Source organism: Micromys minutus (assembly GCF_963924665.1).
Source record: "Micromys minutus genome assembly, chromosome: 8".
NCBI lineage: Eukaryota > Metazoa > Chordata > Mammalia > Rodentia > Muridae > Micromys > Micromys minutus.
Window position 1 is genome coordinate 49,438,441 of NC_137977.1, and position 25,095 is coordinate 49,463,535.

General features: G+C 41.2%; 1 pseudogene across 1 annotated transcript; it reads right to left on the reverse strand.

The window, feature by feature from the left end:
* Positions 1-211: 211 nt before the first annotated feature.
* On the reverse strand, positions 212-803 carry LOC308423142 (peroxiredoxin-1-like; annotated as a pseudogene). The gene has a single exon. The product of its transcript is annotated as a peroxiredoxin-1-like (transcript).
* Positions 804-25,095: the final 24,292 nt, after the last annotated feature.

The following is a 25,095-nucleotide window of genomic DNA, read 5'->3' on the forward strand; positions in this document are numbered from 1 at the left end:
ACCAGGGTGATTTCTGTGGCTGGCATATCAAATAGTCTGCCTACAACACAGCTCAGTTCATTCCCAATAGTGGAAGAAAAGCTAACGACCCTCAGCCCTATAGGAAAGGCATATCTTGAATCATATCGCATCTTGTGTTTAAGCATGACTACAAGAATTTTCTTCTGGCTGCCCAGTGCTGCCTGGCAGGAAAAAAAAAGAGGTCCAGTGCTCATTTCTGCTTAAAAAAATATTCTTTGCTTTTTTGGACATTAGGCTTGATGGTATCACTGCTAGGTTTTCAGACAACTGGGCACACTTCCTCATTTTTGTCAGTGAGCTGGAAGGACTGGACTGGTCTCAGAATTGTATTCACAGAGCAGCCAACAGGAAGACCATTTATATATGGCAAAGGATACTTTGATCATCAATAATAAAATGTCCCCTAAAAGAGATACCTTCATCAGCCTTTAACACTCCATAATCCTGAGCAATGGTACACTTGGGATCTGATACCAAGGGAATGTTCATAGGTTCCACTCCTCCCTGTTTCTTGGGTGTATTAATCGATGCCAGATGACAGAAGTGAGATCCACAGAAGCTCTGATCACTTGACAGTTGTCTCTTAAATTCTTCTGCCACATCACTGAAAGCAATGATCTCTGTGGAGCACACAAAGGTAAAATCGGGAGGGTAAAAAGCAAACAATGTATTTTCCTCTGTATTCACTTAGGCTGATCTCTCTGAATTGTCCATCTGGCACAACAGCTGGGGCTTTTGAAGTTGGGAGCAGGATGCCCAATTTTTGCATTTCCTGAATACATCTTGCTATCAGTAGGGTTGAGACGCAGATCTCTGAGACAAGGCAGAAAGGATACTGCTAGTTGCATTCTTGATCTTAGCCATTTTGAACGGGGTAAGATAAAAAAATCCCAAAGTCTTAATTTGCACTTCTCTAATTGCTGAGAATTCTGAACGCTTTCTAAGGTGTTTCTTAGCCATTTTGTTTCTTTTTAAAATTCTATGTTTTTAACTTTTCATGTAATATATGCTGATTATATTTTCTCCTCTCCTCATGCTCTCTCCCAAAATCGTTTCGACCCCCGCCCCCGCTCTCTCTCTCTCTCTCTCTCTCTCTCTCTCTCTCTCTCTCTCTCTCTCTCTCTCTCATGATGTAACAAATACCTCCCACCTCTGTGACCTACAGGGTGCACTAGCCTAGGCAGGAAAGTGTTAACCAGTAGCCACCTTTCCATGAGGCAGCTGGTGCTCCCCTTTCAGAAGGAATCCTGCTCCTGGATTCATGAAGAAGCCCATCCTAGTTCTTCTACATGGGTCAGGCAATTTGGTACATGTGACCTTTGTTTGAACAAAGGTCTGGTCCAGAGGTCAGCTCATGCAGCAGCATCCGAGCCTGCCACTGATGCTCACTGACCTCCTCATCATCTGAGAGCAAGAGGCAGCGTGGGAGTCATCAGGCAGACAAGAAAATGAAGCAGGGCAGGGATTGGAGGGGGAAAGACAGTAACAGTTTCTATTTTTTACTATGAAAAGAGATTTTTTGACACATTAAGTAAAAGAATTTTAATACATTAGCACATGCAGGAATAGAACAGAAGAAAGGAAAAAAAAAAAAGAATGGCTTTTCCTGCTGCAACTTCTCACTGCTCCAAGATGCCTTTTGGTAAGATAAATGGCTTAGTCTTTACCCTGGCTTTTCTCTCCCATGAGCATCTCAAAAACAGATTTCCTTTTTTCCTATTCAAACCATCAAAACATGGTTGAAGCGGATTTCAAGCTACACAATAAATGTAGATGTGTACATGTGTGCACACACACCACTACATATTCCCCTCCATACTGCTCTCTAGAACACACTGATTTTGCCACTTGGGAGGAGGATGCTGCTCTGGTACTATGTACATATGCAAATGAAGATGTTTGCCTACTTTTCATTGTAGAAACTGGATCTAAATCCAAATGTCTTTTTATTTATGCATTTATTCTTTTCTCATACGATATATCCTGACCACATATACCCCCCTCCCCTAGATCCACTCTCTTCCATTTCCCTTCAGAAAAGAGCAAGCTTCCCAGGGATAGCAACTAAACACAGAATAACAAGTTAAAGTTAAACAAGGCACAAACCATACTATCAAGGCTGGGTGAGGCAACCCAGTAAGTGGAAAAGGATCTAAGAGCAAGCAAATGAGTCAGAGATACCCAGCTTGGTGGTAGTGGCTCACACCTTTAATCCCACCACTTGGAAGACAGGGGCAGGCAGATCTGAGTTTAAGGCCAGCCTGGACTACAGAATGATTTCCAAAAGTCATTTTTTTAACATTCCAATCACTGCCCCCACCTTGTCCCTCCTCAAAGACTCCCTCCCTTCTCCCTCTCCACTCTCCTCCTCAGAGAGGGTAGTACCATCCACTGGGTATTCCTACACCCTGGCAAATCATGTCTGCAGGATTAGGTGAATCCTTTCCCACTGAGGTCAGGCAAGGAAGAAGCTTTGTTGCGGAACGGATTCCACAGACCAGCAACTTTAGGGACCACCCCTACTCCAGCTGTTGAGGGACCCACATTGAGACTGAGCTACACATTTACTACATATGTTCCAGGGGCCTTGGTCCAACCTAGGTATGCTCTAGAGCCCCCAAGGGTCCACCTTAGTTCAGTCTGTTGGTCTTCCATTGAGGCTTTCAACCTGAAAGTCATTTGTAAAGAACAAAAGTGGTTCAACCAGAACAGACTAAACTATTCAGCTTTAGAAACATATTAACTATTTATAGTCCTTCTCCCAACCAATCTTTGCCTTGTTTGTATCCACTTGATTTTTATAAAAGCCAACTTGAATAAACTTAAAAGTATCCATAAGGTAAAACTGGAGGGTAAACACTGTGACTCTTCTAACCAAAGCTATGACTTTACTTTAAAAATCTACATTTCCTATGAGCAAGTAATTACACAGGTCATACAGGTGTGTGAATGTTTATATACAGGAAATGTATAGTAGCAAAATAAAACAGGCGGAGAAAGTATCTAATGACAAATGAGCATAGTTTTTTGAGCAGTGATACACTTTGATTTAAAAAAAAAGTCTGTGAAGGTGATGACAACATAGAATAATGTCAAGTAAAAACTAGCTGCTGACATAGGATGTGAGGGAAGCATATGTCACAGAAACACATATGCCAGTGTAAGAAAAAAAATCTGGCAAGATAAAGTAAGTCATTGAAAATGCATATGACATAAATTCCAATTGCTTATCCATGCTACATTTTTCATTCAACAAATTATTAATGCCTAAAAAAAAAAAAAAAAAAAAAAAAAAAAACATGAAAAATTTTCTCAGAAACTAAACTTCCCATCTCTGAGATCACTTTGATCATTGTGCTGCCCTCTACCCACTGTGACAAAACCACTCGCTAACCCGTCCGATACCTTAGTGTTAGGACGAGCTGCCTGAATGGGAACCTCCAGCTCTGAGCATGTGACTAATGTTTGAGAGCCCTAGTGCTGGGCCTAAGCTTCCACAACCCCTTGCTAGGATTCTTTAAAAATATTTGCACAGTTATTGGAGACACATCTATCTCACTCTTTCCTTTCTTCTTTCCTGGGTAATAAGAGAGGAAGATCGGAGTCCGAGAGGGAGAGCCTGGTCTTTATTTGATGGGTTTTTCGTTTTTATGAAAAATTGTAAAGCACAGGTATAGAAAGAACAGAGAATAATCTTTGGTCAGTGTGTTACTCCAGCCATTTGAGACTGGCCCAGAGCACCATGAACCCTAGTAAACCAGACATCAGCTGGCTAGCAAGTATGACTCACTAGCCAGAAGGTTCAGGCCTGGGGCTCCCCCTCAGCAAAGGTTGAAAGGTGGTGTTCAAGAAAGATTGCAAGACTCGTTCGTTTAGTCAGAAAGCTCCAGGTGATGCTTGGAGTTTGATATGAATCCTTCCAACCTCTTAAATCGACCACTACATATTGACTGAGTACTGACTGTTTGCTAGGCTTCCTGATAGGCGTTTTGGGAGATGAGCAATGAACACTCTGTCCTCCTCAGTTATGGCCACAAGCCCATGGGTAACAAAGTGGGAGCTGTCTGAATGCAAACAGTGTGAGCTAAAGGAAGGCGGAGACAGGACACTCTGTGGGCAGTAAGGCCAGGAGGGCTTCAGAAACTAGTAAGACATAAGCTGAAATCAAGAACAGAAAATAGTGCTTGCTAAGAAACCAGAAGTGTATTAGGACACAACATACCCAAATGTCAACACCTTTACACTATAGCTGACAGAACAGCTGGGCTGGGGTGTGAGCTCCCTCTCCATGTAGTTAGTTGTTCGGAGTTCCAGCTGTCAAGGCCTCTACTATCTTTTATACATGTTCTTCAAGGCCATTAGGGCCTCAACATAAAGCCAGCACATAGAGGAAAGATGGCCTAGAGTCTCAGAAGGATGTTTATATAGTACAGGCAGGACAGCAGTTCATGTCACTTGTCACACATGCCTTTGGGCTAAAGTAGGCAAATGGCCCCACCTAGATAAATAGTTACAGAATTGTAAATAATGGGAAATGTCACAACTTTGAATACCTACCCATTTAAACAACCATTCAACCAATGCTCCGTACAGGGATTTGACTTTTATCAGAATCAAAAAAACTGGGTTGAAAACCTTCTGCAGTGTCCTTGTCTTTGTGAGGGGAATCTCTCTAACAACCCTTTGAACTTTTCCAGCAAAATCTATCAGGCATTCTGGGCACTTACAGCCAGAAGGAACTGGCACCCTAGAGCTGAGGTGATCACCCCTTCCTCACACACCTGGGAGTTGTGGAGAACTGGACAGGAAAGTCATTTATCCTTCTTGGACTCGAGGGCAGAGGAGCTTCAGAAAACATGATCTTATGTGACAAAGGCCATGCAAATTAAAAGCAAACTTTGGGAAGGAGATAGCTCACTTTTCTCTATTGTGAAGGCCTATGTGATTCCTGGAACTCATATAAAGATGCTGTTTGTGTTTGTAATCTCAGCACTTGAGAGACAGAAATAAATGGATCTCTAGAGCTCACTGGGTCAGCTAGTCTAGCCTAAAGCATAAGCTATACACACACACACACACACACACACACACACACACACACACATGCATAAAATTGGTAAAGACTTGTGTGAAAGTTGGTCCATTAGGATGTATTGCTCTAATGCACTCTGCTGTTACTCTAACTAGTTGTATGACTTGTGGTGTCTATATATCTTACTGCTCAGGTTTGCATAATAGAAAATGAGGATATAAAAATATGAAGTGAAGAAGGACTTCACAGAAGAGACACATGACTATGACCCTTCTTCAGGCCAAGGTATTGTTTCACTGCTCCAAATGGTCTCATTATGCCTATTTAGAAACACTGCAGCACCCTACTTACAACCCTCACCATACATGAGAGAGCTCACTTCAGATCGCAGCCTCCACCTTGGGCTTAAGATATGACAAGACGTCAACCACGGATTCATTGGTGACTGTTTATTGGTTTCCAAGTACCATATATCCTGGGCATCATCTCTGTGGCAAGGGAGATTTCATGGGCTCACTAACTACCAGTGACTACAGGAATGGTGTGGAGACACTGGTTTAAACAAAATCAAAAAACTCAAGTTTGTGGACTTAGTGAAGTCTGCCAGAGTGCTTCAGCTGGTCTTTCCTTCATGGATAGGACACACACTTGTTTGAAGAATATATATATATATATATATATATATATATATATATATATATGTGTGTGTGTGTGTGTGTGTGTGTGTGTGTGTGTGTGTGTGTGTGCGTGTGTGTACATATATGTATGTGTGTGTGTGTATCTGTGTGTGTGTATATATATATTCTTCTGGAATACACTTCTCTGGAATCTAAATAAAATACTCTTAATTTATTAAGCAAGCAAAGACACTAAGTATATACAATTTATTACTGCTTTTCAGGTATACTAAAGAACCTGAATTAAGTAATCTTCCTGTGACCTATCTTGTTATCATCGTACGCTATAAATAGGTTCAGGCCAAGTGCATAAAAGGTCTAGGAATAAAATCATTGAAAAGGTGTCCAGAACCCCCTGGCTTTCCCAGTACATCTCTGTCCATTTGCTGTTCCTCTCACTTGTCATCTTCTTCAAGAGATGGTTTAGGAGCAACAATGCCTATCACACAAGGAGTCATAGCTTAAACAGCTAAGGGTGACAATTTAGCCCATAAGTTTTTATCGAGTGCTAAGTACATATTAGACACTGAAGACCAGCTCTAAGGAAAATGGCAGTCTGTGCCTTTCAGATTTTCTGAGAGCTATGACTCAGTTCCTTTTTAGACAGACACAGATAGGGATACCCTGAGAGGAGAAGGGTGGCTGGCAACAATCTGACCTTACATGTCTGAGGTGGGACATATCCCCATGTCTGTTAGCCATGAGGCTAGGCTGTCGCATGGCATGCTGCTCTCCAGCTGGCTCACTGGGTTTTCTTGCAGCTTTGGCAATGGCTAGCCACAGGACTCTAACATAGAAACATAGAGACATAGGGAAGCTCACAACAGAGAACTATGATGTTCACACAGCTTTGACTTTTGTTTGCTATAGGTACATGCAAAGCAGCTCTCCAAGTGCTTTTGGACTTTGATGGAACATAGGAATTTCAAAGACAAAAATGCCTCCTAAATATTTATATAAATTGCCTAAGAAAAATTCTCTTTTTAAATAAGAATATATTCTAACACAAGAATACATAATTAAATATTTATTTATATACTATATTTTATTAAAACATTATATATTTATTATAACATAATTAAATACATATTTAATTATACCTAACATACAATAGTTCTGAGTGAGAAGACAGATGGCAGATAGATAAATAGAGAGATAGATAGAGAGATAGATAGATACACAGATACAGAGATGACAGACAGAAAGATAGATAAACAGAAAGCTAGATAGACAGACAGGTAGACCGGCAGGCAGGCAGGCAGATAGACAGACAGACAGACAGACAGACAGACAGACAGACAGACAGATAGATAGATAGATAGATAGATAGATAGATAGATAGATAGATAGACAGATTGAAAGATAGATGATGGATAGATAGATAATTGATAGATAGTTTGACAGATAGATGATTGTTGGATAGGTGGAATGTTTGTCTGTGGCTTTTTCAGACATCTTTATTGCTTTTCTACCTTTCTCTTGTATCTCTCTGTCTCTTCCCTATTTTTACCATTTCCCCCTTCAAATCACTTTAGTCTTTGTTGCTCCCCACATGATGCCCTTATACATTTCCTAAACTGCCCCTAAATTCTTTTCTACACTTCCTCTTTTTAGATTACAAGGGACTTACAGAGGAGCAAAGGATGAATTAACCTGTGGTAAGGGCTGGGAGAAAGTGATCCAATTCAATTCTTAGCCTCTAGACACCCGTAATTTTTAAAATTGAGATTTAGAAGATAGAAAATCATAGGCATGTGTAGTACACAGGTCTGTAATTCCTGTACTTATATCAGACAATGGGTCTGATATAAGAGGATTCCAAGTACTGGGCCATCCTGAGCTCTAGAATAAAATCCTGCTATGAAAAATAAAGAAAGGAAAGAAAATTTAAAAACAAACAAACAATAGAGAATAAAAGAAGTAAACCACATGGAAAGATTAGGCAATGGCCAGAATTCATTATTTACTTTCTTACTGGAGATTCGCTTCTTCCACGTGGCATTGAACCCCATTACAAGTCTATGAGTAAGCATTATCACCTCCCTCTGTCAGTGAGTGGCATTTGGCTCTACACCAAAGTCTATCTGATGCTAATCATCATTGCCTGACCAGCATATAGTGATAAATGGCAGAGTGTTTCTGGGAAACAGTGATGGGAATAAGAAAGAGACCATGATGGAAGCAAGAGGAGAGAAGAGGTTCAGGTGATAACAAACCATTGTTTAATGAGCACATGTCACACAGGAGACATTCTGGCAGGTGTCTGAAATGAAGATGCCCAGCACATTTATTCTCTGGCCATCCCTGACCAGGGTGGGGGCTCAGCAGTTACTTAACTTGTCAGGCCAGGAACTGAGCAACACTGGTACCTATTCCTTGTCCCTTGTCTTTCATTGCCAGTGACTTCAGCATGATTTGTCCTGCATGCCATCTGAAGATAGCCAGGTTGCTATTTCATACATTCCTACATGTATACATTTACATACTGTGTATAAAGCATTTGACATAGCCCCTGGTAGATAGCAGATGTTGGCTAGTGTTTCTTATCACTACAATTTATTTTGCCAGAATATTGAAATAAAAGTGAAATTCACTGGGGTCATCAAATAATTAAATCAAATACAGGAAATCTGAGTGGTGGGTTTATGGACAACTGGTCTACTATCTTTCCCTACACACTGTGTGATTTGGGCTGTCTGTGTTTTTCTTCATGCTAAATTTTATTGTCCTTGTATCTAAGTTTATAGGTCCTTCAAAACCAAAATTTAACAAGTTTTCTGTTATTATATCCCAAGATAAAATTTTAGAATAAAACTATACAATAGAAATATAATATAGTTCATACATGCAATTTTAGACATTTGTACTCCAGTATATATTCCAAACATTATTGTGTCCACACATAATCAATATAAGATTAAAAACAGGGTGCTTTGCTTTCTTTTGTTCCACCAAACCCTTAATATATGGAGGTTTTTATTATATACTTGCAGCATCTCTGACTTTGGACAAGCTATCATTTTAGTAGTGCAAGCAGCCTCATGAAGCCAGCAGCTAGTGTTTTTAGACATTCCACCTTTAACACAAGCTGATATTATTCCTTTAAAAAGCAAAATATTCCTGGCATTAATTGTGGGTGGAGGAGTGGAACATTAGAGTAGCAGGTGGTCCCATGGTCTCTCTGCCTCCAGGGAATCTGGAAAGAAGGAATCTGTTACTGCCCAAAGCAAATCACAGGAACCCATCTAAAGCCCTGCTGATAATACATTCATAGAGTTTCACACCCCAGCACACAAACAGGCTCTGGCTAAACAGGCTTTTAAAGAAAATACCATCAGGTCTGTAATCACTCCCACCAACACCCACAACACATTTCTCAGCCAACATACTAAGCTACATCCCAGCACTCCCTTGTAAACAAGCACCAAAGCATACACCTTTTCTGGTAATGACATGGTTCTAAACAATTTATTTCTTTTTTAAAAGTTCCCTGAGCACCCACTATGTTCTATGATGAATAAGAATGGCTCCTGAATGCCTTCAAGGAAGACCTAGAAGTATTAGACAAGTTTTCAACTGGTCCTTTCTAGAGTTTGAATCAGAATTGTGATGAATGTATCTTAGAATGGGAACATTGATAACTGCCTATGCCAGGAACTGACTTTGCTTCTATTTTGTTGCATTTGAACACCATATATTTTTCTATATATATCTATATAGATATATATATAGATAGAAAGATAGATAGATAGATATAGATAGATATAGATAGATATAGATAGATAGATATAGATATATAGAAATAGCATGCTGCAGTGGTTTGAATATATATATTAAAATATATATATATATATATTGAAAAATATATATTCATACCCATCCTCTTTTAGATACCCATTAGCTACCTGCATCCTCACAATGGCCAAGACAAGAGGACACTTATGTGACAGTCACATGTCAATCAAGGACAAGCTTATGGTCCCTAGCTGATTTCGTCCCAAAACCAGACAAAGGGGAGAGGGGTTGTTATTGCCACACTTAAATCATCTTCTTTTATGAGGCCATGAGGAAAGATGTCCTTCATGTCACCTCACTTGATGACATAAAAAATTTTATCATTGCACCATATGTTGCAAGGACCAAGTATAGATTTTTGTAGGAGACAAAAATCCACACAACATTGTTAGTAGAGACTGAAAGAAAACTGTTAGGAGGTGTGGCCTATTCAGAGTGGGTGTGGTCTTTTGAAGCAAGTGTGTCACTGTGCAGGCAGGCTCTGAGGTCTCATATATATAAGCCAGATGTATTGTGGTGCACACTCTTCTGCTGCCTGCAGATGAGGATGTAGAACTCCCAAATACTTCTCCAGTACCATGTCTATCTGCAGGCCACCATGCTTCCTGCCATGACAACAGTGGACTAAGCCTCTGAAACTGTAAACCAACCCCAGTGGAATATTTTCCTTTGTAAGAGTCATGGTCATGATGTCTCTTCACAGCAACAAAACCTTAACTAAGACACATGCTTACTACAATGCAGATACTCTCTACTCTCCACGACCCTTTGGAACCAACCATCACCACCTTCCTTTTATAGGAATGGAAGCTGAGCCACAGGTGAGTTAAGGAGATAGAGGACAAACCAGGACCTTAGCCTGTGACAAAACAGAGAGCCTCTCTCTCTCTCTCTCTCTCTCTCTCTCTCTCTCTCTCTCTCTCTCTCTCTCTCACACACACACACACACACACACACACACACACACACACAAATGGCAGATTGAGGGTTCTTCTGTTCTATTTATATGAAAATCAGAAATAGTCAAGGAACAGGTCCCTTGGTGCTGACGGAGCTCTTGCACCAGAGGGCTTCTGGCTGGCCTTACAAGTCCATAGAGGCTTATAGCTCCAGGTGCTGCCATGGCAGCCATCACGGTTTTCCCTGGTCCATCTCTGAAATGGCTCAGCTACTTTCTTGCATGTGCTGAGGAGACATGGCACTAGAATCCCTAGGATCTCTTCTGATCTTTGTTCAACCTGATCGTTCCACTCTACCCATGATAAGGACCATAAGCAGGCAATACAGAAGATACTTTTGAGAAATATTTATTTGAGCTTGATGTTGTGAGACCACAACATAGTGAACCATCCACTCAGCAGAAGTGAGACATGCCCTGTTGACACGACTAGAAAGTGAGTGTGGCTTTCTTGCACTCTCACTATTCCACCAATTACATACAGCCCTTTGAACACATGGTGGCCATTTCTATGATTCATAAGCCTGAAGTATGCGACAATCCTAAGCCTTGCTTGCCCCAGTCGTAGTTCCTTGCTTAGTCACTGAATGGATGTGGAACAGTTGCTGAGTTGGTCAGGAGGGAACCTCTATTCATCTGCAGCTTTTTTTTTAAAGGTGTAGCTGGGACAGAAGTTACTAGGAGTGAGATGAGTTGAGAAAGTGGGAAGAGAGAGTCTGTGTATCTTTTTTAAAAAATAACTAGTAACAAAAGAAACTAGGGAAGTAATAGCTTGAAGCCGACAAGGCAAAGGGAAACTCATTCAAATGCTCACATCCTGAAGCTGAACATCAATGAGAAAGAGCAAAGAAATGAAAATAAGAGAGAGCAGAGGACCCAAACTCCTCCTCGAGGTGTTTAGTCAGCGTTCTTTCAGTACTATGGAGAACTCCATAGTGAGGATTGGCTGCAGTGGGCTCTACTGGGCAGGACAGTGCTAAGGACCTGGAGTGGTCATAACTGGAGTGAGGACTCTGAAGCGGGAGTCCTGGCTTCAGCAGCATCCAAGTTGGAATGGTCCATGCAACTGAATTTTCTAAGCGTGACCCTGAGGTGTTTAAAACAGCTGAACTGTGGGCTGGGCGATCTAGACCCTTGCCAGGCACTTAGAATAGGATTTCTTGTGACTGACAATAACTCAACAATGTGTGATCCACTGTCCTCTCACTAATGTAACTGTCCCCCTGAGACGCCAGCCATAGCACCCTCACCCTGCTTGGCAGCCGTTCTCCTATCACCTGAAACATGGCTGGTCACCTCCACTAACCCCCCATGTCTCCATCTGAAGTTGCCCTTGCTTTGGAGTCTTGGGAAGGCTCTTGGGTGCAGACCCAAATCTCAGAACTGGTAGAATTGTTTCAAGTCCCACTCCTAGCTTTGGCTAATCCACCTGTATTCCTGGGGCCTCTGGGTCTATCCCTTTCTCTTTCCCTTTTATGCGGAAAAGATATTATATAATTTTTGTAGGCAAATCAGGCTGATTCCAAAAATAAAAACACAGTTTCTTTCTAAAAGAAAAAAAATTGTTTAGTTCTCCACATTGATAAAAATCAAAGCACATAATCTGAGTGTTTCAGTAGAAAGGAAACATGGTTTGATACAATCCAATGTTCACTCATGATTTAGAACTGTAAATGATCTAAGGCTGGTGTATACATCAATGTAGAGCATTTGCCTGGTATGGGCAGGATCCTGGATTCCATGACCTATGACAACAATAGAAAATAGAATTGAAAATCAGAGAAAAGCCACTCACCTGGCGTGCAGATTGGGTTCTCACAGGAAAAGAGTGGCAAGGCCTGTGCTCCAGTAATTGCTGTGAGATCTAGTCCTCTAGCTAAGTCAGTTCTGTTCCTAACTGATCACAGCCTGTTGCTTAGCCCATGGGTATCAGAACTTCTGCAGGTAGGTAGCCCCATTCTAGTATGCTGTCAAGTGACTCTGGTCGGGATAAGAGGGAGAAAGATGATCCTTTATTCTACAGCTTAACCAGGGAGCAAGCAGAAACAGATCTGGGTCTTATGCATACAAGTGCCACCTGAAAAACAAACACCAAAGTCATCCTGACCTCTAACCATGCCATCTAATCTAACATCCCAAGTTAACTCTTGACCCTCCACACACTTTCCTTAGAATAGGAACAGGATGGGCAACCCAGTGTTGCAGAGACATCAATGAACTGAGCAATGGTTCTCAGACCAGGTGAGACTCTGGAATCTCCCACCTCAGATCCGAGCTTCTGGAATAAGTAGGGGCAGATATGTTTTTCCCCATTTTTATTATTTCTTGTATTTTTGAGATTATCACATAATCATATTATTTCTCCCCTTGCTTTCTGCAACCCCCCCTCTACCCTCCCCTCACACCTATAGCCTCTCTTTATATACATATGTATATATATATATATATATATATATATATATATATATATATATATATATATATATCCCTAAATGCACAAAGCAACCTGTTCAGTCTGCATCAAGTTACTTCAGAGTATGTGTTCAGGGCTGGCCTTTTGGTACTGGTTAACAGTCTACTCCCAGGAAATGTTACTACATAGCTAGGATGCCAATCCCCTGATACAGGATACAGGAAATTTGGGGAGAAGAAAAAAGTATTTAAAAAAAAAAGAAAAGCAAAAGAAGGCACAGGAAAAAGAAAAAAACCTTGCCCCTCACAAAGGATTTGCTAATATTGGTCCAGCTCTTAGCCCCCTAAGAGGCACTAAATCTTTCCCCTTCTGCTTCCCGCCCCCTCCCACATTCAAAGCAGTCTACTAGAAAGGGGGAAAATAACAGTAGTGTAAACCAATTTTTCCTGGTTAAGAATGCTCTACAAGGATTGTTTTATTGCTTTATTTGGAGTTTGATTTTTTTTTCAGCATGCCAAGCAAAATTGAGCATTAGTATTCCACACACCTTCAGAGGTGACCTTTGGTATTCTAGGAAAGAGGCGTAACAGACTGTTCACATTGGAATCATATTTGATGCTATTTCTTTCCCAATAATGATTCCATAATTCAGGTCATTATTAGGAGCATTAGAGCGGCTCTTTGAGGCCATACATCCAGCCCAGCAGCCCATGAGGGACCAAGGATGCTCCATTCAAGGAACACAAACTTGTCATCACATGAATCTGAGTTTCTCCCTCAACACGATCCCTTTCTAACAATAAGAACCCTTATGTTACCCATCCGTAAAATGGAAACCCTGAGTCCCATCTCCACAGTATAACAGAATTGTGAAGGATAAATAAATCAATGACAAATGCCACTCCCTCTTATTAGAGTCTAAAATCCTATATGGTTTTAAGTCATTTCTACACACAAAAGCATTTTATGTTTTTGCCACTAATACCTGTTCTTTGGCTTCGATCTCATTTGGAGGCAGACTCAGGGGCCACCCTGGCAGGAGTTTTCATGTGTCAAATATATTTTCCTAGCAGTTTGCCAGAGTGCCAGGAAGTCACTATTGACATCCATTAAGGAGAAAGCAGCATGGTAATTGGAAGGGGACCTGTGCTGGCAGTTTTCTGTCCACTTGACCCAAGCTAAAGTCATTTTGCAAAAGAGAACCTCAATTGGAAAACAAAATGCTCCCAATAGATTGGCATGTGGGCAAGCCTGTGGTGCATTTTCTTGATCGGTAATCGATGTGAAACCGCGTCAGCTCACTGTAGATGGTGCCATCCATTGGCTGGTGGTCCTGGGTATGGTAAGAAACCAACTGTAAGGATAAACTTAGCAAGATAAGAAAAACTGAGCAATCCATAAGGAGAAAACCAGTAATCAGCATTCTTTGGTGGCTTCTGCTTCCCTTTCTGCTCCCAAGTTTCCATTTTGAAATCCCGCCATGATATCCCTTTACAGTGGACTATAATGGGGACATGTGAGATACAGATCCTTTTCTCCCCAAGTCACTTTTGTCATGGGGATTTATCACAGCAATAGACAGTGTAAGACAAACATTAATAGCAAGGGTAGAATATTGCTGTGACAAATCAGGGCATGTGTTTTAGAGATGGTTGTGGAGGTGTCTGGAACTTGGAGAAAGTCATTGGGTACTCAGAGCTCAGAGGGCTGTTCCATGGGAGCTTGGAAGGTAAGCATGCTGAGAGCAATGTAGATGATGTATTCAGAGAGAAGTGTTGCACATTCCCTGAAGACTTGATCAGGGCCATTGCTATTTTTAACTAAGAACCCCCAACGTGAAAACTCTGCTTTATTGGACCAATGTATACTAACCAGCGGTGGCTGAACCAGTTGTAAACAAGAAGAAACCAGCATCATTGAGGCAAAACCTTCCTGGAAGTGTTTCCTCTTTGTTATCATACAGAAACTGTGGTTCCAAGAGGTACATACCAGCAGCCAGACTTGGTAATGTAAGAGTCACTGAGGTGGTACTGGGTTTGAAGGCATCAAGGGGTCATTGAGAGATGCTGAGGCTTAGCACTGTATGGTAGGACTGGAGTCCATGAAGAGAGGCCAGCTGAGGACATTTGGTGAAGATGCAGCCTCAACCGCAGTAGAAGGCTCAGGAATGTAAGAGTTATGGAGAGAAGTTGAGGTTTGGCACCATGTGGCAAGGTCAGAGATCATCAAGAGAGCCCTAAAGTGGCTATTGGTGTGAGTGCAGTTGTAGCAGGAGATACAGCATTTCAAAAGTTTCAGTACCATGGAAAGAGCACAAAAAAAAAAAAAAAAAAAAAAAAAAAAAAGCAACAGGTGTGAAAGGGAGCTATTCCAAGCCTAGGAAATAAGCTGTGTGTGAGGTACAGGGTGGGTTTGAGACGCAGAATTAGCTGTTCGGGCCTTTGGAGACAAGAAGGACTGTGAGTGGGTCTCAGACATCAAATATTGAATCTGTCATACTGCTGAATTATTGCTCTGCTTTTATCTGGTTGTTACTGTTCTCTGGCTCTTCCTTCTTGGAGTCAGAAAGTAAGTAGCTTACTTTTTTTTTTTATTTTGCATGCGTTCATAGTTGAGGACTTTTGGAGTTTCAGAATGTCTTTATAATTTTAGAGAGACTGGATATTTTAAAGAGACTGAACTTTTAAATTTTTGAATTTTTAAAGACTGTGGAACATTTGGAGTTTGGGATGTGTTTTATATTGTGATATTAATATGACATCTTGAAGACAAAAAGAAAGGAAAAGTCATGGCTGTACAGTGATGTGTTTAAATGTCAAACTGACAAGGGGTCAATTGTGCTGGCCTGGTTTTTACACTTTTGTTTTGTTTGTCGACTTGACACAAACTAGAGTCATTTTGCACAAGGGAAGATGCCCCCTCTAGACTGGCATGTGCACAAGTCTGTGATTCCCTTTCCTGGTGGTTCTGGGTGCTATAAGAAAGCCTACTGAGCAATCCATGAGAAGTACTCCAGTAAGGAGCTTTCACTCTTGCCTCTGCTTAAGTTTCTGCCTTCATGTTCCTGCCTTAGATTCCTGTTCTGAGTTCCCTTCATGATGGGCTATGATCAGGGCATATGAGGTGAAATGAAGCCTTTTCTCTCCAAGTTGCTTTTATCACAACAGGATTACAATAGGATAATATGTCTACATAGTATGTTGTATTATGAAGTAAGGTATTATAAAGGTCAGATGACATTTCATATGGTACAAATTCTCAATTACCTATACAGTTCTGCACAAACATTTGGCAACATCTGGATTTACCCTCTAATATCGGTGTGAGTGAACGCCTGTGTGTTTGTAATGTATGTATTCAGGGGATACATGTATATTCCTGTATATGCATGTTGTCAATGCAAGTATTTGTATGAAGATAAGAGAACAACCTTGGGTGTTAGTTCTTGCCCTTCAGCTTGTGTAAGGCAGTGTTCTTGTTGTTCACCGTTACATAAGACAGACCAGCTGGACTACAAACTTCTGAGGATTATCCTATTTCTGCTTCCCACCTCACCATAGGTGTGCTGAGGTTGCAGTCACATGCTACCACATCTGGTTTTAGATAGCTTCTGGGTATCAGATACTCCTCAAGCTTGTGCAGGAAATATTTGATCCACTAAGCCATCCCTTCAACCCCAGAGATACTTTTGATAGTCACAACGAATATATAGAAGAGAAACCAGGCTAAATACTCTACAAACCACAAGAAACCACAACAAAGAATTATTTAGTCTGAAATATCAATAGTCCCAAGATTGAGAGAGGACCTGCAACCTAGAGGGACTCAAACATTATTCTTAAAACCAAGGTCACCGAGAGAAGCACTCCAGGGTGTTTCAGAGCCATTACCATCTTATTAATGGTTCCTTGGTTCTCCGCCCAACAGATCATTGGGAGGCCCACAACACTGAGAAGCCTTGCTCTAAGCAAGTTCACAGAACAAGGTCCATTGGACACTGTGAAGGAACAGGTCTCCCAAGCCACTGAGTACTTGGAAGATACCCTACAAAGAAAAGGATAAAGGTCAATAGCTAGGGTTTCTATTGCTGTAAAGAAACACCATAACCAAGGCAACTCTTATAAAGGACAACGTTTCATTTGGACTGTCTCATATATTTTGAGGTTCAGTCCATTATCATCATGGGAAGCATGGCAACATCCAGGCAGCCATGGTACTAGAAGAGCTGAGAATTCTACATCTTGTTTTAAAGGCAGCCAGGAGAAGACTGTCTTTTTCAGGCAGCCAAGAGGAAGATCTCATCTGCACTGGGTGGAGTCTCAGCATTGGAGAAGACCTCCAAAGCCCACCCCCACAGTGACACACTTCCTCCAATTAGGCTATACTTCCTCTAATAAGGCCACACCTCTTAATTGCAGCACTTCTCATGGGCCAAGCATACTCAAATCACAAGCATAAAGAAACCGGTCTAACATCTCCAGCCCGACATGACTAGCATGGGGCTCATGCCATGTTCACCCATGTTACTCTTAGTCACTCTCTCACCGGGTTTTTCAGATTAACTTGATTGGTTTCTGTTATGTCCTGCTCTTCCTGCAGAGTGCAGATCCCACTGTCCAATCACTGCCTAAGAAAGTGACTTAAGAAAAGAATATTATTCCCTGGCTTCCTTAACTAGGCGGTCTCATTTGATTATTTGTTCATTTTGCCCTTGATACTTATGGCACCTCCCACACTGGTTGTTTCACTTAAAAACAAACAATAACAAAAACAATAATAATAAAACCCAACAGGAAAATACCGTTGGGGCAAAGTTCATCTCTTTCATTTATGTTGCCATTCCATCTGATTTGTTGTCCATCATCATATTTATCACACGATGCACAGTGCTTGGCACCTATAGAATCTACACTTATCTGTTGAGTGAGGGGCTATGGCTCCCAAAGGTGATAAAAGATAAAAGGCACCATCAAAGCAAACAAACAAGACCAAAAGTAACAAAGGCAGAGCTAGACCAAGGAGGATGAATGCTTCCTACTACACGGGGAGCTTCCACTGTGCCAAGACTAGCTTTTGCCACAGTGGTATCTTTCTGGTACAGTGTCTGACTGTTTTCCCATTTCTCCGAACACATACAAGTGTCTGTCTCAACAAAAGATCATCAGGAAGTCTGTTCCCCAGAACTAAATCCAGCTTCCTTATGTTTGGCCAAGCAGCTACTGAAACCCACTGGCAAGTTTTCTCTAATTGAAAGCACTCCCCTCCTCCCAGACCTCAAGAAGGCAACTTTGAGCTATAGCAACCCTCCGTCACAGACATCAGGCTTACCCTGTTGAGGACCCATTGCCAAGGAACTCCTGAAAATTACAGAGCCAACCTCCGCTTTCACAGGCTGTGAAACCCATACCTAGCAACATGACAGGGCCAGACCATGCTGCTGAGGTCAGAGGGTTGGGGGGGGCGCTGACCTATAGATAAGGAAGTAACGTTCCTACTCCCATGTCCTGGGCAGTGGATTTCTGAGAGCTCTCAAGGGGAACACAGGGCTTCTCAGCGTCAGTACTCCAGTGATGAGTTCCAAGGCATGGTATCCTTAAGGAATGTTTTGTTGATGTTTTTTGGGGAAATACTCAGCTTTTGTTCGAATGAGATTCAAGCCAACTTGAAAGGTGAAATGTGCTACTTTTTTTCTTTTTATGAAGTCATTAATGTCACAGCCAATGAAAACAGGTTTTCACAAGCTGTATTATCTACTGTGCGCACTACTATTTTGAAGTGGAGGGTGGAAGGCATTGAGTGGAGGACAAGAAGGAATCAGGGAAATACAGAGAAAGCAGAAAGAAGAGGGAGAGACAGAGAAGCAATGAGGGGAAAGAGTGCTCATTTGGAGGCTTTATTATTGTTATTATTATTATTATTATTATTATTATTATTATTATTATTATTATTATTATCATTATCATTAAATTCTGACACTGGGAAGCTCTGTGTACATGGTTGCCCACTCTCTCTTGCTGAAGCCTGAAGGCAAACCGAGATGCGTCAATTACAAAGAAAATCAATGAAGATGCTGTTTGGAGGTCTTTTCACCATTCTGCACAAATAGTATCCTCTGCTCTGTAGAACTGGTTCATTTACTTTCATCCTCTCTAGGGAAAGCTGACATTTTACTGCTGTGAGGTATCTGAAGTGAAATCACCTTTGTCTCTTACTTGTTCCTCTGAGCAGTTTGGTAAAAGAGCATCACATGACCTGGTTGGGACTATAGGTCAGAAGGGTAAGACCTCACTGGGCCAACTTTCGGCTACCCTTCTCTCTTCCAGCCTGGCCTCTGTCTACACCACATGCTCCAGGTTCATGAGACTTCCAGAGCTGTGAATGTCCATACATTTCCACACTTGTCCTTCTATGTCCCATATCTGTTCATCCCTAAACTAGTGCCTGCACCAGAGCTAGTATCTTCCTAAGTCAATGGCTTTGAGAACAGAACCTTCCAGCAAGATAAACCCAGCACCTACCCAGGTCCTACCAAAACTCGAGGAAAAGAAATACAAAGGAGACAGCTGGTAAAAACATAACAACCAGCAGGTGAAATTACACAAAATTGGAATAATTTCAGTAATAGAAAAAAAAATTTCTGTAATAGTTCCCTAAGACAATGAAATACATAATATTTGTTAAAGATGCTACAATATTTATGAGTTGAAGAATGCAGCCACCTGCTTGTGCAGAAGAACTTCTTTGATTGTGAAGTTGTGTATTTGGATAGGAGATACCCTTCTCCTTTGGTCCTACGTTCAACTTTCAAGTGTTTCTAAGAAGGTAAAGGCTTCAGTCCCCATGTTAGTTTCTAACCAGCACTTCAACAACTTCACACAGGCTAGATTAAAGTGACAGAATCTTATTCTCTTGTAGTTCTGGGGCATCCTAAGTCTAAATAGGTCAATAGGACTGAATTCTTTCTGCAAAGGGACCTTTTTCCTTGTATTTTCTCCTTTCTACAAGTTGTCAGCATCTTTGCCTCAGAAATGTCTTCCATTTTAAAGAAGCACAAGATTTCTCCACCACCCCTCATTTTCTTCCATCCTTCTCTACCTTCCTTCTGCTTTTCCAACTCTTTCTTTTGTCAGATCCCCTTCTCTGTCTCTGACCCTCTAGTGGGGACCTGGTGGTTACACTGGACTCCCCTACTATCCCTGCTTCCAAAGGCTCTAGCCACACCTGTAAACTCAACCATTTTGCATCTAGGAAAACAGAGACACTGGACGAAAGGGTCAAAATGTGGATACAGGGGAGGCATTTTTCTGTCTATCATATTCCTTAACTTTCTAGTATGGTGGATGATGTCATCAGATTCTTTCTGGATAAATGACAGGAAGAAAAGTGGGAAGCTGGGTAAGTGGAAACTGTGCTATAAAACAGGAATAAAGGTGTGGGGTTGAGGGTAGGACTGACTTAGTGTTCATTCCAAAGACTTACTTTCTGACTTCCAAGAACATGGCAAGGTTTTTGGTTATGGTTGTGTTTGCAGTCTCCCTCAACCCCCATAATTTCTATGTCTTTGCCAGGAGTTCTGCTGAGCCAAAGCTTGGATCTGAGAAAGCTGGATGAATTCGATTTGCAAATGCCTTCCAGGCTCATTGGTCCATTCTGAGATATCCTTTATATTACTGTGGCCTGAGACTCCCATGTCAGCAATCACCAAATTCTGACAGGTTTCCCTGAAAGCAAACTACCAAATGGACCGGGCATTGTGGTTTCTGTTAAACCACATTCTAGACAGTAAAACACATCATTTTACTTTGATCTTTGATTCAGTAAGCGTAGGTATTCAGAAAGGCAGTTGTAAGCATATAAGGACCTCAACTGCTGGCCACTCACTGGCTATGACAGCTTTGCCATGCCTTCATTTATGTATCTAAAGATTTGTGCAACCTACATTGGTAAATGAATTCAATAAGTTCAATTTATTTTTCTACATTGAAACACTACTCAACTTTAAAGAAGGAATTCACTACTAGTGCATGGGAGAAACAAATGTATCTCAGAAACATTTTGAGGGAAAGAGATAAAACAACATATTTGAAATAGTCCTGTGTGTAGGAAGCTGAGGAACTGGGAGCCACCTTGGGAAAAGTCAGAAAAGTCATATGTATGGAAGGGGAATGGCCAGGAAGAAGGTGGGGGGATGTCTGTGTTTCTAAACATATGCTTGAATGGAATTATGGTTGTTCCAAATTGTCTGTGTGCATGAACTCGCATACATGACATCTATGCATCTCACTGGAAATAAATATGCCTTGTGTCAAAGAGCAAAATAATAGCTAAAAAATAGGATAGATTAGAAACCTTGTGTGGAAATTGTGGAAGTGGCTAACCAATGGCTGGTCTAGCCTGACACCCACGCTACAAGGGAGAACTCACCCCTGACACAGCCAGGAAAGCCAAGACCCAGAAGTTGGATAGCCCATAGATCTAGAATAGAATCAAGCGTGCATGCCAAAAGAGAAAAAAATGTCAATGAAATGATGCCAAATGGTCTTCTGCTTTACTCACAGATTGGTGCCTGGCCCAATTGTCATCACAGAGGTTTTGTTCAGCAACTGATGGGAACAGATGCAGAGACCCACAGCCAAACACTAGGCTCTGAAAATTTCATAGAAGAGGGGAAGGGAGGATTGTAAGATCCTTAGAGGCCAAGGGCACCACAAGAAAATCTACAGGATCAACCAACCCAGGCTCACAGAGGCTCATAGAGACTGAACTTACAACTATGAAGTTTGCATGGGATTGACTTAGACCCTGTGCATATATGTGACAGTTATGCAGCTTTGTCCTCTTATGGGACTCAGAACAGTGGGAGCACGGGTTGTCTCTGACTCTTTTGCTTGCTTTTGGGACCCCTTTCCTCCTACTAGGTTGCCTCATCCAGTCTTAATACAGGTGTAGTACCAAGTCTTGCTACACCTTGATATGCAATGTTTGGTTGATATTAATGGGAGGCCTGTCCTGTTCTGACTAGAAGCAGAGGAATAGTGAAGAAAAAGGTGGAGAGGAGGTGGGGAGAGACTGGGAGGAGAGGAGGGACAGGAAGCTGCTGTTGGAAAGTAAGCATAGATAGATAGACAGACAGATGGTGCATAAGAAAAGAAACCCTTATGTGTGCATGCAGTCAGATACCTCACCTACAGGAACTGATGGGAAAAGCAATATTCAAAGAGAAAATGGCTAAAGAATTGATGAGAGATGACAAGTCCTCCTCTAGAATGCATGCACCAAATGCCAAGAAAAATGCACAAAGATAAATCTCCATTTAGACATTAAATAGTGACACCGCAGAATATTGTAAATAAAAATCAGGGAAGCTATGAGAAGGGCAGAGGAAAAGCTTCACCTACAAAGAGATGTTCATTAAACTGAACTCAATCCTTCTATCAGTAAAAATCATATATGTGTGGATGCCAGTGTCTCCAAACTGTTGAGAGAAGAGGTAATAACATATATAAATATCCCTTTCACTTGTTCAAGAATAAAGACCAAACAAGGCATTTTAAATATATTTTACAGAAACTAAGTTTTGTATACTTTTGCACACATTTTCCACCTTAGTAAAAGGGGACATTCCACTTTTACTTACAAGGAGTGCTCCAATAAACCTAAAAACTGTGGAACAGATTGGTAATTTTCCTAGCTACCAACTACAATCAGCCAAAAAGAACTTTCATTTTGTATTTTAAAAGATAAAACAGCATTGGATCTAGGGAGATGGTTCAGTTGGTCAAGGGCTTGCTGAACAAAAGTAGAGCCTAAGTCTAATCCCAGGAACTCAGAAGGAAATGCTGGACACAGAAGTATGTGACTGTGTCCCAGCCATGGAGAACCATATCAAGGGCTTGCTGACCAAACAAGTCTAGCTAAATCAGTGAGCCCCAGGTTGATGAGAGACCCTGTCACTAAACAAACAAACTAATAAGATATAGGCTGAAAAATTGAGAAAGATGCTCTGTATTCACCTCTGGCTTCCTTACCAACCCCTGTACATGCACAAGAAAACACACACACACACACACAGAGAGAGAGAGAGAGAGAGAGAGAGAGAGAGAGAGAGAGAGAGAGAGAGAGAGAGGAAGGGAGGGAGGGAGGGAGAGGGAGGGAGGGAGGGAGGATGGGAGGGAGGGAGAGAGAGAGAGAAGAGAGAGAGAGAGAGAGAGAGAGAGAGAGAGAGAGAGAGAGAGAGAGAGAGAGAGAGAGAGAGAATAAAGGCAATATAAACTAAATAGTACTAATTCTAAAATTCAAAATTCTTCAAATGCTTTTGGAGTACAGATAAGAAACTATAAGTGAGAAATCCTACATCTAATCTCATATTACAGATTGTGATCAAGCATAGTCGCACCAATAAATTGTATAAAATTGCAATCAGGTTATTGTATTAAAAGTTTATGAAAGACAAATATTTCATTTGGACCAGGATCTCATCTGCAATATATATATACATGTATATGTATACATATATATGTATGTGTACGTATACATACATATATGCACGTGTGTGTGCATGTGTGTCTGTGTGTGTGATATTCCAAAATCTAAAAAAATACAAAAATCTACAACATTCAGGCTTCTTAGCACTTTAATAAGAAGTACGTAATGACTATAATGGGTGATCCGGGTAGACAACTTGGAAACCACAGAGACTGATAAGGAAAATACAGAAATTATCTGGAGTTGAGCACCTGGATCACATTGCTGTCTCCATGATGGATACCTATGCTACTGCATATTTCTCTCTCTGGATGACCTTTAATTATATGCACTTTTATATGAATATAGCCAGTCTTACCTTTGGGGTTCTTTCTAGAGTCACTACTTTGCATAATGTGTTATAAATATCCTTGTATATGTCTTTCTGTAAAAGTTGCTATTTTGTTGAGCTAGACCCTTGCAAAGGCTGTCATAGAATATTTTGGCTACTGTCACAAAATCTGACCTTTTGGTAAAGATGGGCCATGACACTACCCTCAAGGCATCTAGGGATTGCTAATAGTACTGAGATGGAGGGACTCTGCCTAACGCTAGTCCATCCACACCATTTACAACTTCCAGACCTAGACTCCAATTCAGCAGAATAAATCCACCTGATCTTATCCCACATTTGCCCTCCTTCCAATACTCAGCCATAACCCTGGTTGCATATCCTACCCTAGTGAGCCCTGACTGTGTCATTCTCAGCCTATAGCTTGGCACTGGTTGCATATGTCTGTGTACCAGCCCAGGCTGTTGAACTGGTTTGATCCAAGCCCACCTGCAACCCTTATACAAACTCAAAGCCTAGCCTGGGCCACACATCCCATGTGCTCATTCAGTCTGGTTAGACCATTTCTCAGTGGAAATGTTAAAATCCAGAAGAGACTGAAGCAATGTACTCCGGAAACCAAGAGCACAGAAGCCAACCTGGACATACCCAGCAAAATTACCTGCCAGAATGAAAGATAAAAAGGGACTTCCCCTGACATAAACTGGCTAAAAGAATTCATGTCCATGAAACCACACTTACAGAGAATACTAGAGCCAAGACTTTGAAATGAAGGCGAAAATGAATATAATCAAGAAAATATAGGAAGAAAAAAATGAAGCCATAATTAATGAAACACATAATGGGACTGAGAACACAAACAGAAAAAAAATGAAGGCAGTCAACACAGTCTTTCAACTATAAATAAATATTAATGACCTCAACACCCTGATAAAAATACAAATTAGTTTAATGGATTAAGAAATAAAGTCCAGTCCAATATGGTGCTGCCTATAAACTCACCTGTGTGGCTGTTGACAGATTCACTTTCTTTTAGGCATTTGGACTAAGGGTCTCCATTCCTGGATGGCTTTGATCCAAAAGCCATGTCAAGCTTCTTGCTGAGATGGCTGGACAGTCAGAAGTCTGCTTCAAGTATTACAACCAGACAGGCTGCCTCCTGACTGTCCAGCTGTCTCTGCAAAGGACTCTCTTGTTTTTCTGACCCTATCTTCTACCTCCCCAACAATTTCTCCCTTACACACCTCCTTACTATTTTTCAAAGGCAATATGCACTCAGGGGTTCTTCTCTTGCTAGTTGTTTAATCCAGAATGTTCTTTCTCCAAACTGAATGGCTCCACTGCCCACCCCTTCACCTTCTAGAGACCAGTCTGTAGAGAAAA